Below are 6,344 nucleotides of genomic sequence, written 5' to 3' on the forward strand. Positions count from 1 at the left end.
GTGTTGACAGAGTGTTGATAGAGTGTTGATAGAGTGTTGATAGAGTGTTGACAGAGTGTTGACAGAGTGTTGATAGAGTGTTGATAGAGTGTTGACAGAGTGTTGATAGAGTGTTGATAGAGTGTTGACAGAGTGTTGATAGAGTGTTGATAGAGTATTGACAGAGTGTTGACAGAGTATTGATAGAGTGTTGACAGAGTGTTGATAGAGTGTTGACAGAGTGTTGATAGAGTGTTGATAGTGTGTTGATAGAGTGTTGATAGAGTGTTGACAGAGTGTTGATAGAGTGTTGATAGAGTATTGACAGAGTGTTGACAGAGTATTGATAGAGTGTTGATAGAGTGTTGGTAGAGTGTTGACAGAGTGTTGATCGAGTGTTGATAGAGTGTTGATATAGTGTTGACAGAGTGTTGATAGAGTGTTGACAGAGTGTTGATAGAGTGTTGATAGAGTGTTGATAGAGTGTTGACAGAGTGTTGACACAGTGTTGATAGAGTGTTGATAGAGTGTTGACAGTGTGTTGATAGAGTGTTGATAGAGTGTTGACAGAGTGTTGACAGAGTGTTGATAGAGTGTTGACAGAGTGTTGACACAGTGTTGATAGAGTGTTGATAGAGTGTTGATAGAGTGTTGACATAGTGTTGACACAGTGTTGATAGAGTGTTGATAGAGTGTTGATAGAGTGTTGACAGTGTGTTGATAGAGTGTTGATAGAGTGTTGATAGTGTTGACAGTGTGTTGATAGAGTGTTGATAGAGTGTTGATAGAGTGTGGGTTGCACTCTCTGGTTGCTCCGGCTCCTTCCCACATGTGAGCGCAAAAAAATATCAAGAAGGAGGCACCCTGTGTTGTAAAGCAGACGGTCCATCCCTCTCGCATCGGTTCAAGCGAGGCGAACTCTGCTGATGAGACACCCTGGGTCGAAACCGCTCGAGAGTTTGCTTGCTTTGAATGAATGCTGCTGAAAGTGATGCACTGCCGGAATGTCCCGTGGGCTGGTGGGTTGTGTAAGGAAGACTTGTACTTATCTCTCTCCGTCTCCCCTACATGCTAAGGCCTCGGCACAGGGACCCTGTCCCTCTGTGTCCCATACGTTGTGTCTCTCTTTGTGTCTCTGTGTTAACTCCCTCTACTGCGGTGGCTGTATATATGTCTGCGGTTCTGTGTTTCCTCTCTCTCTCTTAAATTTAGCCCCTCTGTGCTTGATGACGATTGCTTGCGTTGCAATGGAAACTGTGTACGCTATTGTGTAATTTTATTATGTCTTATTTCTACGTGACTTTACCGAAAAGACTTGTACTTGTTTTACGTGGAGCGACGGAGATGATGGGGGAGGAGAAATCCGCCGGTGGGCTTTGTTACACGGTGCGCGGTTTCTCCCAAGCGTCGCTGATGATGCCTTTGTAGCTGAAGGCGATGCTGTCGTGTTCCCCAAAAAAAAAACGTGGCAATGGATCTCACAGAGCTACCTCTGTGAGATACATTTCTTATTCCGAGTTACGCTCTGGTACATTCAGTAGAGGGCAGTGCTCGCCTGCCCGAGAGCTCCACTGGAATCGGGCGGCTTTCTCCAGCCGCTGCTGCCGGGAAAGAGTCTCCAGGCGTCTGCGCGGTGTGGCCCAGTGGACATACTGGGGCCTCACATCATGAAGCACTGCGGTTTCATTCGTGACTCGGGCGCCTCTCTGCGTCGAGATTGTACGGTTTACCCCGTTCTACGGAGTGAGTGAGTGAGCGGCCGGGCGTGGTGCTGGCCACCCACCAAACCTCGTGTGCCGTGCCGGCCTTCATCGGTGCAGTTCGATTCCAGGCCACGGTGCACATTAAGCAGGGGCACGTTACACGAATACCGTTCAGTAACAAGTGAGTTAGACCAGGGATCGACAAACTGCAGGAGCCGCATGCAGCCCTTGAAAGGCCTCGATTCGTAACCGTATACTATTAACGGGACCACCACTGTCTCGGATTCATCATCGCATTGCATGGCGACTCTTGAAATATTGAGTGGGGTTTGTTGTTGTTACCGGATTCAATAGGAATAAAAATGTCTCTTCTCGTTGTTTTGGTTGGCGACCTCTGAGTTGAGTCTCGCCTCTTGGCAAGTCGGGACGCGCTTAGTGCAGTGGCTGTCGCGCACCGGACACACATCACTCCATTCACACTCCATTCACACTCCCCATCACTCCATTCACACTCCTCATCACTCCATTCACACTCCCCATCACTCCATTCACACTCCCCATCACTCCATTCACACTCCCCATCACTCCATTCACACTCCCCATCACTTCACTCACACTCCCCATCACTCCATTCACACTCCCCATCACTCCATTCACACTCCCCATCACTCCATTCACACTCCCCATCACTCCATTCACACTCCCCATCACTTCATTCACACTCCCCATCACTTCATTCACACTCCCCATCACTACATTCACACTCCCCATCACTACATTCACACTCCCCATCACCCGACTCACACTCCCCATCACCAGACTCACACTCCCCATCACCCGACTCACACTCCTCATCACCCGACTCACACTCCTCATCACCCGACTCACACTCCCCATCACTCCATTCACACTCCGCATCACCTGACTCACACTCGCCATCACTCCATTCACACTCCCCATCACCTGACTCACACTCGCCATCACTCCATTCACACTCGCCATCACTCCATTCACACTCCCCATCACTCCATTTACACTCCCCATCACCTGACTCACACTCGCCATCACTCCATTCACACTCCCCATCACCTGACTCACACTCCCCATCACTCCATTCACACTCCCCATCACTCCATTCACACTCCCCATCACTCCATTCACACTCGCCATCACTCAATTCACACTCCCCATCACCCGACTCATACTCCCCATCACTCCATTCACACTCCCCATCACTCCATTCACACTCCCCATCACCTGACTCACACTCCCCATCACTCCATTCACACTCGCCATCACTCCATTCACACTCCCCATCACCTGACTCACACTCCCCATCACTCCATTCACACTCCCCATCACTCCATTCACACTCCCCATCACCTGACTCACACTCGCCATCACTCCATTCACACTCCCCATCACTCCATTCACACTCCCCATCACCCGACTCACACTCCCCATCACCCGACTCACACTCCCCATCACTCCATTCACACTCCCCATCACCCGACTCACACTCCCCATCACCCGACTCACACTCCCTAAGCTAATGGCTACGCACTCAAAGTTGGTTTTAATCGTCAGGTCGCTTGTGGCGTGGTCACGGGTGGGGTCTCCCACCGCTTGGCGAGGTGTTCCCGGCCCGCGTGGAAGACGCCCCCCCCCCGCCCTGCTCCAGGGGGGCTCTCTCCAGGGAGCTCCCTCCCGCAGCAGCAGCAGCAGCAGCAGGGGCCGTGAGAAGTCGTTGCAGCCCTGCGCCTTTACCACCTTGGGAACTCTGTGACCCGGGCTTGGCTCGAGGTGAAGGTGGTTGGATGGTTGGGTGCAAGGGGAGGGGGCCTGGGAAGAGGGGGGGGGGGCTTTGGGGGGTGGGGGGGTTCATGGATCAAAGCCCCCCCCACCCACCGCCCCCCCCCACCCACCGCCTCCCCCCACCCACCGCCTCCCCCCACCCACCACGTAGACAAAGGCAACCTGCCGTGGCGCTCATGACACGCGCGTCACGGCCATCGGGAGAAGGCAGGGAAATAAATAAATAAATACGACTACAAACAACCACCACCACCAAACTACCACCATCACAACAACAACCACCAAACTACCACCATCACAACAACAACCACCACCAAACTACCACCATCACAACAACAACCACCAAACTACCACCATCACAACAACAACAACCACCACCAAACTACCACCATCACAACAACAACCACCACCAAACTACCACCACCATCACAACAACAACAACCACCACCAAACTACCACCATCACAACAACAACAACCACCAAACTACCACCATCACAACAACAACCACCACCAAACTACCACCGTCACAACAACAACCACCAAACTACCACCACCATCACAACAACAACAACCACCACCAAACTACCACCATCACAACAACAACAACCACCAAACTACCACCATCACAACAACAACCAGCACCAAACTACCACCATCACAACAACAACAACCACCAAACTACCACCATCACAACAACAACCAGCACCAAACTACCACCATCACAACAACAACCACCACCAAACTACCACCATCACAACAACAACCACCACCAAACTACCACCATCACAACAACAACCAGCACCAAACTACCACCATCACAACAACAACCACCACCAAACTACCACCATCACAACAACAACAACCACCAAACTACCACCATCACAACAACAACAACCACCACCAAACTACCACCGTCACAACAACAACCACCAAACTACCACCATCACAACAACAACAACCACCACCAAACTACCACCATCACAACAACAACCACCACCAAACTACCACCGTCACAACAACAACCACCACCAAACTACCACCGTCACAACAACCAAACTACCACCATCACAACAACAACAACCACCACCAAACTACCACCGTCACAACAACAACCACCAAACTACAACCATCACAACAACAACAACCACCAAACTACCACCATCACAACAACAACAACCACCAAACTACCACCATCACAACAACAACCAGCACCAAACTACCACCATCACAACAACAACCACCACCAAACTACCACCATCACAACAACAACAACCACCAAACTACCACCATCACAACAACAACCAGCACCAAACTACCACCATCACAACAACAACCACCAAACTACCACCATCACAACAACAACAACCACCACCAAACTACCACCGTCACAACAACAACCACCAAACTACAACCATCACAACAACAACAACAACCATCAAACTACCACCATCACAACAACAACCACCACCAAACTACCACCGTCACAACAACCAAACTACCACCATCACAACAACAACAACCACCACCAAACTACCACCGTCACAACAACAACCACCAAACTACAACCATCACAACAACAACAACCACCAAACTACCACCATCACAACAACAACAACCCCCAAACTACCACCATCACAACAACAACAACCACCAAACTACCACCATAACAACAACCACCACCAAACTACCACCATCACAACAACAACAACAACCACCACCAAACTACCACCATCACAACAACAACCACCACCAAACTACCACCATCACAACAACAACAACCACCAAACTACCACCATAACAACAACCACTCCAAACTACCACCGTCACAACAACCACCACCAAACTACCACCGTCACAACAACAACCAGCACCAAACTACCACCATCACAACAACAACCAACAAACTACCACCATCACAACAACAACAACCACCACCAAACTACCACCATCACAACAACCACCAAACTACCACCATCACAACAACAACCACCAAACTACCACCATAACAACAACCACCACCAAACTACCACCGTCACAACAACCACCACCAAACTACCACCGTCACAACAACAACCAGCACCAAACTACCACCATCACAACAACCACCAAACTACCACCATCACAACAACAACAACCACCAAACTACCACCATCACAACAACAACAACCACCACCAAACTACCACCGTCACAACAACAACCACCAAACTACAACCATCACAACAACAACAACAACCACCAAACTACCACCGTCACAACAACAACCACCAAACTACCACCATCACAACAACAACAACCACCAAACTACCACCATCACAACAACAACCACCAAACTACCACCATCACAACAACAACAACCACCACCAAACTACCACCGTCACAACAACAACCACCAAACTACAACCATCACAACAACAACAACAACCACCAAACTACCACCATCACAACAACAACCACCACCAAACTACCACCGTCACAACAACAACCACCACCAAACTACCACCGTCACAACAACCAAACTACCACCATCACAACAACAACAACCACCACCAAACTACCACCGTCACAACAACAACCACCAAACTACAACCATCACAACAACAACAACCACCAAACTACCACCATCACAACAACAACAACCCCCAAACTACCACCATCACAACAACAACAACCACCAAACTACCACCATAACAACAACCACCACCAAACTACCACCGTCACAACAACCACCACCAAACTACCACCGTCACAACAACAACCACCACCAAACTACCACCATCACAACAACAACCACCAAACTACCACCATCACAACAACAACAACCACCACCAAACTACCACCATCACAA

Source organism: Petromyzon marinus, chromosome 34 (assembly GCF_048934315.1).
Source record: "Petromyzon marinus isolate PM22_M1 ecotype Great Lakes invasive population chromosome 34, UKy_Petmar_22M1.pri1.0, whole genome shotgun sequence".
Taxonomy (NCBI): domain Eukaryota; kingdom Metazoa; phylum Chordata; class Hyperoartia; order Petromyzontiformes; family Petromyzontidae; genus Petromyzon; species Petromyzon marinus.